Raw genomic sequence first — 13,755 nt, 5'->3', positions numbered from 1 at the left:
ATACCTTATGAATCCCGCCGTGGCAGGTAAGGATGTGATATACTAAGTCTTGCACGAGCATAACAAATAGATGATCCCTATGATGGGGGAGTCACCACTTTTATCAAGCCACAAGTGAATTTTCAAAAAGCTATGTTTCTACTCAAGGAAATATGTATGGTGAGTATCTTGGGAGCAAAACCATCTATGCTCTTGCACTAAATTATATCTCAAATATCCTCAATCAATAGAACGGGTGGGCTACTACTTTAAAGGTGTTTAGTCATGTTCGATGTTTTTGGACATAAGTTCATTCTGCAGTGACTCACTTAAGAGCCTTGTAACTGGTGGTGGGGCCCATTTGTCCTTTCGGCCAGTTACACTGTAGGAACAGCTATACCCAAGGCTACAGCTTTCGCTCTCACCTGATTTCTATAGCGGCTCGAAGGATTTACCGCTCGAGGTCGTTCCCAAGAGTATCGATCCCTTGGCAGGCCTCTCTTAAAAAAATAAAATTTTGAGTGTTACTAACACTTTTCTCTTGCACCTAGGACCACGAGAGCCAAGGGAGAGGATAGTGTGTGTTAGAAGTAGGTCCACTCGACTGACTTTTGTGCACAAGCGTGCCAAACATGAAATTCACTTGTTCTTTTTAATCCATCATGGCAATATGATCTAACTATTTGGAGATGTTGCTCCAACAGTCATGGTGTTCTTTTTAACTTCAAATGCAATGTGTTTTGTAATCTAGAATTTTGAAAATCCTGGTCAACTTAATGAAAAACACGTTTGCATGAAGTAAAATTGCTTTGAAAATGAGACAAGTTGATTGTGAATTTTATTTGCACCAAAAATGGAAGTGTGGATTGTGAGTTTTATCTTGATGCAAGAAATAAAATTTGCCTTGTTGATTTTAAGAACCAAAAGAATTTGTTCCTAACTTTGCAACAAAAAAATTTGCGTGTTTGTTTTTGTGATTCTTTTTAACTTTGAACAAGTGTGATTCTTTTTTAGAGCTCCAAACGAAAGATGTGGTTCTTTTTAAAACTCCAAATGAAAGTGTAGTTGATTTTAACCCAAAAGGAAAATGAATTTATTTTATCCTAACTTGAAAGACAAAGTTAGCAATATGAACAAATTTATTTCCTAAGCTAAAATTGCTAAAAATAATGCTATTGTAGGGGTTAGTTAAAACCTGCACAAAAGATAATTAGTTAGAAAAATCTGCATGTTTTGGTGGGCTTCTACAAGCCTAAAATTTTTGGTTTTCGGTTACAAGGAATTTTCTTACAACTCTTTGTTACAATAGCTCTACTCTGTGTGAAAACAGAAGTGCTATTTAACATGAAAGAGCAACATTATAGACAATAGCGTTAAAGTATCAATTTGCGAAGGTGCTAAATTGAGAAGAAAAATGCAAGAGAATGACCTGTGTGTCAATTAAAACATTCAAAAGTTAGTAGTCTTCAAAATGATTGCTCTTTGATTCACGTCGGGTTCACCAAATGATGTCATGGAAATGGGGACAAGGCAACAACAAAGTTCAATGTTAATAAGTTAGTTTCAACCATAAAAACAAAACAAAGAACTAAAAACCATTCCAAACATATCAAGAGAGATTTCAAAAAGCATGAAAGAAGTTTAACAAAATAAAAGAAAGGAGAAGAGCCTCCCTAAGATGCTTCCATGATGCCTTTTGATGCTTCTCCCTTGTTTCTCTCCTCTCCAAGTCCCAAATGAGTGTAGCTCTCAGCTTTTAGCACTAGCCATGGATGCCATATGGAGATTCAAGATGGTTGAATATGATAAGCAAATACTATGCAAGAGTAGATAGTGATGCTATGAAAAAGCTCTATGCTAATGCCAGTATAACAACAATACTCTAAAATGCTTCCTTTTGCTTGAGGAGAAGGGTTCTATTTATAGAAGAAATGGGGAAATGAAGGGTTAAGATTGAATGGTTTAATCAAGGGCCAAGTTTGAAAGTTGGGGATCCATGTGCACAATTGGCACCAATAAAATGGTGACAAGTGTCAACATAGGATTGGGTTAAGAGAAGAGGTTGGAGGCATTAAAAGCCTGAGAAGACCTCATGGTTATCTAGAAGGTAAGGGTCAAGTCTAAATTAAGATTACCCATTGGATTAAGAGTTAATCCAAGGATAAACCTTTGTGCAAATGTTTAAGAGATAATCATGGTCAAAGCATTAATGGCCTGATGAGACCTTTGGGTTGGGTAGAGGTTGAGTCAAAACAAATGTTTTAACCATGTGGGAGGGTTGAATTAACCATTAATGGTTATTGGAGACTTTGGGGATTAAGTGGTTGAAGGTTGGAAGCTTTCAAAGGTTATCCAAGACTTTGAGGGTTAATTTGTTGAACACACAAAGCATTAATTGCTTTTCAAAGACTTTGGAGTCTTTGAGAAGTGACTCCAATTTGCTTAGGAATGTGACAATATTTAGGGGATGGATTAGGCTAATTAGGAAGGGTTTAGAAGAATCTAGAAGGGGTTTAGGCATACAAGTGGATTTTGTAGGAAAATGCAAGTGGGAGAAATTTTGGTATTTTCAATTAAAATAAAATCATTTATTTCAATTAAATGGTGTAATTGAATTTGGATAAATATTTAAATAAATATTAATTTATTTAAATGAGAAAAAGAAGATAAAGCATTTAAAATGCTTGAAGACTTTGAGGGAAACCATTAAAGGCTTGAAGACTTTAAGGAAAACCATTAAAGTCTTTAAGAAGACTATAGAAGGAAGCCATCAAGTTTGAAGATTTTAAAGCCATCAAGTTTGAATACTTTAAGGGAAACCATTAAAGGTTTCAAGTGGGTGAGGATAAATAGGATTTTAAATAAATAATTTATTTAAAATAGTTGTGCAACTTGCTTTTGTAGGAAAATACAAGTGGGTGGAGGATAAAGGTGATTTAAATAAATTATTTATTTAAAATAATTGTGCAACTTGCTTTTGTAGGAAAATGCAAGTGGGTGGAGGATAAAGGTGATTTTAAATAAATGATTTATTTATTTAAATGTGAGAGGTGGGATTTTGGGGGTTTTAAATAAATATTAATTTATTTAAATGTGAGAGAAGATTTAATTAAATAAATATGATTTATTTATTTAATTAATGGTCTGAATTTGGTTAAGTGAATTAAATCAAATAAATTGAATAATTTATTTAATTAATAGGAGAATGGGGTTAAGATGAATTAATTAAATATTAATTTAATTAATTATTAATTGATGGTTAAATAATCAAATAAATACTAAGTATTCATTTAATTAAGTGGACAGATTTATGTGACTACAAAGACCACTTGGGTACCTAAGCTGGAAACATCTTCCACAGACCCTATGTCTCATCCTACGCCTGATTCTGACAAGGAGAGTACCATTAACGACCTTCACCATAACGTCTTAACCCTCACTGATACATCTCCCGCACTTAACCTAATCGATGAAGTAATGCCCATTATCCACCCTGAACTCATCGAATGGAACCAATCAAATCCTCCATGTCTTGACCTCTTCCAAAACGATGAGGCTATCATTGACTTTTTGGAATTACGGGATAATCTACCAAGCGGGGATCACAAAGCTGGATTTGCCATTGAACTTAATAGCGCAACATACTTTGGGGCGGATGCCAAACCTTTCAGCTGCAAAAATATAACAATGAAACATGGATCTTCCAGTGAAAACCACATTGTGGCACTGTTTGATCCCACAAAAGTAAAAAGAAAGAGCGTATCCAACGGTGAAAACCTCTTTGAGGCACCTGAGGATGAAGGGTTTGACATTCTCCCTGCTAATGCACAACAGGAACGATCAATGATTCTCATCGAGGAAACCAAAGAATACAATGTGGGGACTTCTGAAAATCCTCATATCATACATCTGGCATCTCTTCTCACTCCAGAGGAACAACCTAAATTTATATAGTTCTTCCAGAAGCGTCAGATCAACTTTGCATGGTCATATGCAGACATGCCTGGGCTTGATCCTGATTTAGTCATGCATCACCTCACCGTAGCAGAAGGAGCCAAACCTATCAAGCAGAAGCTTCGTAAGATGCATCTCCAGATTGCAGTGCTAGTCAAAACAGAACTCAAGAAACTCCTAGATGTTGGTTTCATTAGGCCAATTGATTATGCAGAATGGATCTCCAACATTGTGCATGTCGGCAAATCAAAAGGGGGCATCCGCATTTGTACTGACTTCAGAGATCTGAATAAGGCATGTCCTAAGGATGACTTTCCCCTACCAAATATCGACATCATAGTGGATCTAACAGCAGGACATGCGATGCTTTCACTCATGGATGGCTTTTCCGGCTACAATCAGATAAAGATCGCACCCGAAGATCAACATAAGACAACCTTCACATGTCCATGGGGCACATACTGCTGGAATGTAATGCCTTTTGGTCTAAAGAATGCAGGAGTGACCTATCAAAGAGCAATGACCACCATCTTCCATGACATGATGCATACTATGATGGAAGATTATGTGGATGACTTACTAGCAAAATCACTTACTAGAGAAGGACATCTCCACATCTTAGATCAAATCTTTGATAGAATAGAACAATATCATGTTCGACTCAACCCAAAGAAATGTGTCTTTGGAGTGACCTCCGGGAAGCTTCTAGGATACATTGTCTCAAGCAAAGGCATTGAGGTCGATCCAGCAAAGGTTAAGGCAATAATGGACATGCCCCCTCCAAAGAATATCAGTCTGCTAAGGACAGTACAAGGGCGGCTTCAATCCATTCGAAGATTCATTGCACAATTGGCTGATAAGTGTCACCCATTCACACACTTGCTACACAAGAACATCCACTTTCAGTGGGATGCCAGATGCCAACAAGCATTTCAGACGCTTAAAGACTATCTCATGAATCCACCATTGTTGATGCCACCAGATCCAAGTAGACCTTTGTTACTTTATATCTCAGCGACAAGTACAACATTAGGTGTATTATTGGCACAACATAATGCAGAAGGCAAAGAGTGTGCTGTTTACTACATCTCTCGCACACTGGTTGGCTATGAACTCAATTACACACCTATTGAGCGAGCTTGCCTAGCAGTAATCTTAGCAGCCACTAAATTGTGACACTATCTATTGACACACAAGGTACAACTCATCGCAAAGATTGATCCACTCAAGTATTTACTCAGCAAAGCAGCATTGACAGGTCGCTTGGCCAAATGGGTAATGATTCTAAGTGAATTTGACATCGAGTATGTGGACCGTAAAGCTATCAAAGGGCAGGTCATTGCAAATCAGTTGGCCGATGCACCACTCATAGGCGATCATCCCCTCATTTCCAATTTTCCAGATGAAGAGATATTCATGATCACAGAAGTACAACCATGGAAACTATATTTTGATGGGTCATACACTAGGCACGGGTCGGGGGCAGGCATTCTGTTTATCACACCTCAAGGTGATAGCATCCCGAAGTCTTACAGGCTCACATTTCCATGCACAAACAACATAGCAGAGTATGAGGCCTTGATCACAGGACTCAGGTTAGCCATACAATGGAAATTACAAGAACTACAAGTATATGGCGACTCCCAACTAGTCATTCGACAAGCAACAGATGAATATCAAACCAAAGATGATAAACTCATGCCATATAAGAAAATGGTGGACACTCTAAAGCCATCATTTACTACTATCACTTTTGAGCAGATACCAAGAGATCAGAATCGAGCTGCTGACGCCATGGCTACCATCGCATCTCTACTAGATCTTCCACAGAATTCAACACGCTACGAGTTCTTGGTAGAACAGCTTTGGATCCCTGCTTATGATATCCCTGAATCTGAAATGATATGTCGCCTTGTTGGTTCCAAATCCCCATGGTACGGTGAGTTCTACACCTATCTCCGCGATCATACCCTTCCTCCCAACCAATCGAATAACCAACGAAAAACCTTCATTCACCAAACTGCTCGATATACCATTATTGCCGAAACCCTATACCGACGCGGTCTTGATGGTACTCTCCTTCGATGTTTGGAACAGGATGAGATAACAAAGGTTTTGGAAGAGGTACATGAAGGAATTTGCGGGACTCACTCAAGTGGTCCATCACTAGCCAAGAAGATCATGCGAGCTGGATACTATTGGCCATCTATGGAAAAGGATTCCTACTACTTTGTCAGGAAATGCAAGAAATGTCAAGTTCACGGTGACCTGATACATGCACCAGCACAGGAATTGCAACCAATCACAACACCATGGCCTTTTTGTCAATGGGGCCTTGACCTTGTGGGTAAGATTCATCCATCTTCATCCAATGGCCATAAATTCATTATTACCGCTACCAAATATTTCACAAAGTGGATCGAAGCTGTTCCACTTACCCAAGTCATCGGCAAGCAGATCGCCTCATTCATCCTCAACTACATCATCTGCCGGTATGGTGTGCCCATGTCCATCATCACAGATAATGGTCTTCCTTTCAAAAATCAGGATGTCTGTGAGCTTTGTGAGAAATTTCATATCCAACACCGCTTTTCCACTCCCTATTACCCACAAGGCAATGGTCAGGCCGAAGCATCCAATAAAAACATATTGAGGATCTTAAAGAAGACAGTCAATGATGCTGGTCGTGATTGGCATGTTCAATTGAATCCAGCATTATGGGCATATCGAACTAGCATTCGAACCCCTACAGGTGCAACTCCTTATTCATTGGTCTATGGTGCAGAAGCTATCTTACCTATTGAGGTTGAGATACCATCATTACGAGTTTCCTTTCATAATCTCATCGATGATGAAGCATACAGAGTCTCACGTCTTCAGGACTTAGAGTTACTTGATGAGAAGCGACAAGCTGCATATAATCACCTCAAAGCCTATCAGCAGCGCATGAGTGGAAGCTACAATCACTGAGTTAGATCTCGTACATTTGAGGTAGGTGATCTTGTTCTTCGAGAGAATCCTCGCAACCAACCAAACAGAGAACATTAAGGCAAGTTTGAATCAAATTGGCTCGGCCCATATGTTGTCACTGCTGTATTCGGGTCCGGGGCATATCAGTTGGCTACATCAGACGGAGAACCGCTCGCAGATCCAATCAATAGCATGCACCTCAAACGGTTTTATACCTAAGGTGTACAAGGCATCAGGCTCCCCTGCATATCAGAAAATACCAAAAACATTCAGAAAAATGTCCTAAAGAAAATACCAAAAACATTCAGAAAAATGTCCTAAAGAAAATACAAAAACATTCAAAAAAGTAAAGAAAAATCATGCATCCAAACGGTGAACAACCACTCCAGTGGCACCTTGGGTAAGTACGATGGTGAAAACCTGGCAAATAGGCACCACTCGTAAAGGCAATGGCTCCAGTATCTTTCAGGCTCGTTGCGATCACATTCATACATACACACATCCATCCATCTAACCATGGCTTGTTATTTGATCTGTAATCCAAGAAAGTACTTCATGCGTCTGGCATCCCGCTTTTTCATAAATCATGTCCAACTTGGGGGCAATGCCCTTACAATCTAGATGATGGAAGTGGATTCTACATTACTGGTGATTCATTGGCAAAAACATTCAAAAATATCAGAAAATACCAAAAACATTCAGAAAAATGTCCTAAAGAAAATACCAAAAACATTCAAAAATAGTACAAAATCCAAAAACATCAGAAAACATCGAGAATCACATAAAAACATGGCAAAAACCTTGTACATATTCATTCGAGCAGATGCAAAACCAACATTAACACAGTACTCACACAATGACCATTTATCAATCGACCACACAATCCACATCCAACAAATCAGAAATTGTCTTTAAAAACAAGGATACATCCTTCCTTACCAAAACAAAGACAAAAGTGATGTTTTCTTTGACAAGAAAATTATGTTAAGCTATCAAATACTTGGTTGATTTGTGAGTACAATCGTTCATTTATTTATATCAGGTTCCTACGACATTGTTTGTGTATCTTCGACACATTATTCCGATGAAGTTCTAGGGCATGTACTAATGGTGTCTACGTGGGAAGTTCACTCGGCTACGTGATCTTATGCCAAATGCAATCATAGATCATTACGGCTTGCTGACTACATCGTATACCTCGACCATATGAGCATGAACCATTACCAAGGATCCATATTCTTTTATTCTTTATGTATATACTATTTGTTTACAGGTACAATGCTCATTCTTTGGTTCCTCCTCATCCAATTTGGATAAAGGTTTTTATTTCTTAATACGGTATGCACTTGTCTCAGGATATGATCAGCCTAAGATCAAGGAGGATGATCCAAGTCATGCATGAACGGAGATAATCCTTGTCTGTTCCGCAAGCAATACTCAGGTCAACTTGATCCATTATATCAAGTTGCTTGTATTAACTTGCTATATCAAATCCATGTAAGAAATACTCTGGTCATCTTGAATCATTATGTCAAGATGCTTGTATTCTCTTCAAACATTTTAAAAGCTCAATGATGAAAATAGAGCACTATGGATCATCATTCCATCTCATCTGTATATACTGCATTCCGTTGCATTCCAACCATCCATACATTCATAATAGCTGCATATCATGCATACATAGTCATAATAATGCATACTCTATTTTCCTCTTCTTCCATAGGAATGAGTCATAGGTCCTCCATTTCTTCTAACATCGAACCCCCCCAACCCTCCCCATCTCAATAATCAACATCACATATCCTTCATCATTTCCCATCAACCCAATCAAGCCATGTTCATCACCATCCATCTCTAATAGGAGGGATTGTGTTTCCTATGCTAAGTCATCCAATAAGTCAAGTAAGTTACTCTCTCTGCATAGGTACCTCGACTCACACACACCTAGACTATCAACAGATACTCTGATCAAGTATCTTCAGGTCTCAACAGGTAATCGATCATGGTAATCCTAGACTACATCAGACATTTATCATAATGACCTAGTCTCAACGGGGCTACCATGATTCCCCACAACCATCCATCACACGCACATACTATGAATTGATCAACCAATCAAACACAATCCAACGGACAATTACATCAATTGTCTACGTCTCAACGAGTATTTTGCTTCATATACCTTGACTTCATCGGGCAATTATATCAATTGTCTAAGTCACATCAGGTCACTTTGATTCACTTACTCAGACTTTATCATGTCCAAGCGACCAACTGACGTCAACTATCACGCTTTAACTTGACCGGGCAATTAAATCGATTGCACCAAATTGTCCAACCAATTTTGATCAATTGTATAGCATCAATCCAAACCCCACACTACATCTGCTATGTATCTCTTGCATGACCTCAGGGTACCCACTGGCTTGTTGTTTCTTCATATTCACTCCATTTTCTCCCATTCTTTCATCATTAGTTCTAATTTCTTCTATTCTACCTCCCCTCCACTTTTCATTCTTTTTCGAGAGATCGCCCGATTTTTCAAAAAAAATTCGGCCCATCTCTCGAGGGGGCATACCACCCATTAAATTTATATTTTATGGGGCATTTCTTCACACCTATTTTTCTTTCTTTGAAACGACGCGATAAACTGCACCGTCTCAAAGAGGGGCAAATGTAGTCACATAAATCTGTCCACTTAATTAAATGAATACTTAGTATTTATTTGATTATTTAACCATCAATTAATAATTAATTAAATTAATATTTAATTAATTCATCTTAACCCCCTTCTCCTATTAATTAAATAAATTATTCAATTTATTTGATTTAATTCACTTAACCAAATTCATACCATTAATTAAATAAATAAATCATATTTGTTTAATTAAATCTTCTCTCACATTTAAATAAATTAATATTTATTTAAATCCCCCAAAATCCCACCTCTCACATTTAAATAAATTAATATTTATTTAAATCCCCCAAAATCCCACCTCTCACATTTAAATAAATAAATCATTTATTTAAATCACCTTTATCCTCCACCCACTTGTATTTTCCTACAAAAGCAAGTTGCACAATTATTTTAAATAAATAATTTATTTAAATCACCTTTATCCTCCACCCACTTGTATTTTCCTACAAAAGCAAGTTGCACAACTATTTTAAATAAATTATTTATTTAAAATCCTATTTATCCTCACCCACTTGAAACCTTTAATGGTTTCCCTTAAAGTATTCAAACTTGATGGCTTTAAAGTCTTCAAACTTGATGGCTTCCTTCTATAGTCTTCTTAAGACTTTAATGGTTTTCCTTAAAGTCTTCAAGCCTTTAATGGTTCCCCTCAAAGTCTTCAAGCATTTTAATGCTTTATCTTCCTTTTTTTTCATTTAAATAAATTAATATTTATTTGAATATTTATCCAAATACAACTTGCACACATTTATTGAAATAAATGAATTTTTATTTTAAATAAAATCCTATTTTCCCTCACCCACCAAATCCACTTGCAAAATCTAATCCCCTTCTAGATTCTTCTAACCCCTTCCTAATTAGCCTAATCCATCCCCTAATTATTGTCACATTCCTAAGCAAAATGGAGTCACTTCTCAAAGCCTAAAAGTCTTTGATAACCATTAAAGGCTTCCAACCTTCAACCACTAAATGTCTCAAAGTCTTGGATAACCTTTGAAAGCTTCCAACCTTCAACCACTTAATCCACAAAGTCTTCAAAAACCATTAATGGTTAACCCAAACCCTCCTACATGGTTAAAACATTTGTTTTGACTCAACCTCTACCCAACCCAAGGGTCTCATCAAGCCTTTAATGCTTTGACCATGATTATCTCTTAATCATTTGCACAAAGGTTTATCCTTGCATTAACTCCTAATCCAGTGGGTAATCCTAATTTAGGCTTGACCCTTACCTTCTAGATAACCATGAGGTCTCCTTAGACATTTAATGCCTCCAACCTCTTCTCTCAACCCAATCTTATGTTGACACTTGTCACCATTTCATTGGTGCAAATTGTGCACATGGATCCCCAACTTTCAAGCTTGACCCTTGATTAAACCTTTCAATCCTAGCCATCCATTGCTCCATTTTTCCTATAAATAGAGCCCATTCCTTCATAATCCAGATCCTGAAAACTTGTATGCATTTAGGCTATAGACATTTTAGAGAGCATTTAGCATAAACAATCTAACATTTTGTCTTTTTGGTAAAATCAATCATTTTAGCATCAATAGCATAGTATTTAGCCTTTCATTTCATATTTGAAGCTTAATATTAAATCTCAATCCTCCATAAGCATCCATAGTGCAAAAAGCTGCTGAGAGCTACACTATTTTGGAACTTGGAGAGGAGAGGAACAAGGGAGAAGAAGCTAAAGCCATGCTAAGAGGCAGTTGGAGATGCCTCATAATCTGTGTTTTGTTTATTAGATAAATTAGCATGTCTTTTGTGTCTCTCTTGGTATGCCTTTTTAGATTAGTTTTTGATTGACTAACACTAATGTTTTGTGTGTTTTTGTGTTCTTTGATCATAGACTAACCTTGTGCCATTTAGGAGGGCATCAATAATAGTAATGATTCTAACTATTCAAAGTCATTGAGATGTGTCAGCTTTCATTGATTGTATAACTCTGTGGATTTGTTGATCAAATGTAGTGGTTCTTTTAAGCAAAGACAATATTCAAATTTTATTTATTTATATTTTTACCATTGGTTCATCTTTAGGCATTCAAACAAGCAAATTATTTTTAGTAGTTTCTATGTAACAAATAAAACAACTACAAAATATAAGTTTGATCGATATTTTTACAATAGTGAAAAGTAGGAAATGAAGAATATAGATGGAAAAGTTATAGAGTGTACTACCATATGACATATCAAACAATACCATGTCATGAGGTAAAATTCTATTAAATTTTAATGCATTTTTATTTTTAAAATTGTTTAATCTCTAAGCAAGCATGTGTCCTAGAAACTTACAAAATGAAGAACATGTGTGTGATTATTAGTTTCTATTTTATGAATAAAACAACCACAAAATACAAATTTATTTTAATTATCTAAGATAAAGAAAATTAGAATTTGAGTAGTGGAAAAAAGTGATATGACGTGCTTCCATGCAACATATCAAACAATATCACAAATAAGATAAAACTCTTTAAAACAAGATATATTTGTATTTTTTTATCATTAGTTCATTTTCAAGGGAGCCTGTTCCTTATAAACTTACAAAATAGAGAAAATGTGTTTGATTAGTAGCTTCTTTTTGACATATAAACAACCACAAAATACAAATTTACTTTAATTATCTTGAGTAGTGAAAACTAGGAAACGAGAAGTAGGGTTGAGAAAAGTAATATGGTGTGCTATTATGTGACATATCAAACATTGTCATTTTATAAGATATATATATATATATATATATATATATATATATATATATATATATATATATATATATATATATATATATATATATCATTGGTTTATCTCCAAGCAAAATGTTCTCTAGAAACTTACAAAATAGAGAAAAAGTGTATGATTAATAATTTCTATTTCACATACAAAACAAGCACAAAATACAAATTTGTTTCAATTATCTAGGATAATGAAAAGTAGGAAATAAGAAGTAGGGTTAGGAAAAGTTAAATGGTGTGGTACCATATACCATATCAAACAATGACATGCCATTATATAAAACTCTATTAAATATTTTTTAATTTATACTTTTAGCACTGGTTCATCTCTATTTTTTGAAATGAGCTTTGCAAGTGGTGGGCGAGAAACTTTAGGTGCAAAGGCAAAGGTGCAAGACCCTCCTTTGTTCAAGGATGATTCCTTTGTGAATGGGTCCAAATGGGTGTTAGCACTTTGTGAGGGCTGGTGATCGGATGGTCCCATCCTATTCCCAAAGATTTATGATGGGGTGTTTCTCCCGAATTCTCGTGGGTCCTTTCCTTCGGACCATCCTACTCTAGAGCAAAAAATTGTGCCAGATGAGAAGAATGTCAACCTTGGAAATAAGGTAAGTGGGTACTTTTCCCTACTCGAATGTATCATTTGTCAATACTCATGGGCTTTGGAAGGAATTTTTAATAGTGGTTAATTTGTCCCTACTGATGGGGTTTCAATTGAGCATTCTAAGACTGGAACATACATAAATACCAAGGACCCTTCCCTGAATCAATCTCCAGCCAAAATGGGAACTCCCTAGTTGGCAAATTCTTGGGCAGAAGCTTTGATATTGTTGATGTCCGCAAATAGGTTGCTCATCAATGGGCTATTGAGGGAAGCATGTCCATTTCGATGCTTCCTAAAGGGATGTTCTACTTCTCCTTCACTACGCGAGAGGACAATATTCACATCCTTTCTTTTAGTCCCTAGTTGTTTGGTAAGCAACACCTCCTCTACAAACGGTGCTCAAGTTTTGATCCTAAGGTTCATCTAGTTGATGCTATTCCAACTTGATTTTATCTTTCGAGGCTCTCATTGGAGTTCTAGGATGAAGAGATTATTGTTGGGATTGTGAGCTCCTTTGGCCAATTCCTTTATTTTGATTCGATCACTAAGAACAAAGCTTCCCCAGTCTTTGCTCGCTTCTGTGTGTGCATGGCACTTGGTTCGACTTTATGTAGTGTCCCTCCTTGACTTATCTTTTGATATATGCATTATTAGACTTGTTTAGACTACATGATGATGTTTTCATTTATATTTAAGACTCTACTGATACTCCAAATGTTCACTGATGATGATGTTAGGCATTTATATGTACATTTGATACATGTTGATTATGTCGATGATGACATTTATTTTTTATTCTCATGATGATGGATCTA

Source organism: Cryptomeria japonica, chromosome 7, assembly GCF_030272615.1.
Source record: "Cryptomeria japonica chromosome 7, Sugi_1.0, whole genome shotgun sequence".
NCBI classification, from domain to species: domain Eukaryota; kingdom Viridiplantae; phylum Streptophyta; class Pinopsida; order Cupressales; family Cupressaceae; genus Cryptomeria; species Cryptomeria japonica.
The sequence above is the reverse complement of the archived record's forward strand: the minus strand, read 5'-3'. Positions refer to the sequence as shown.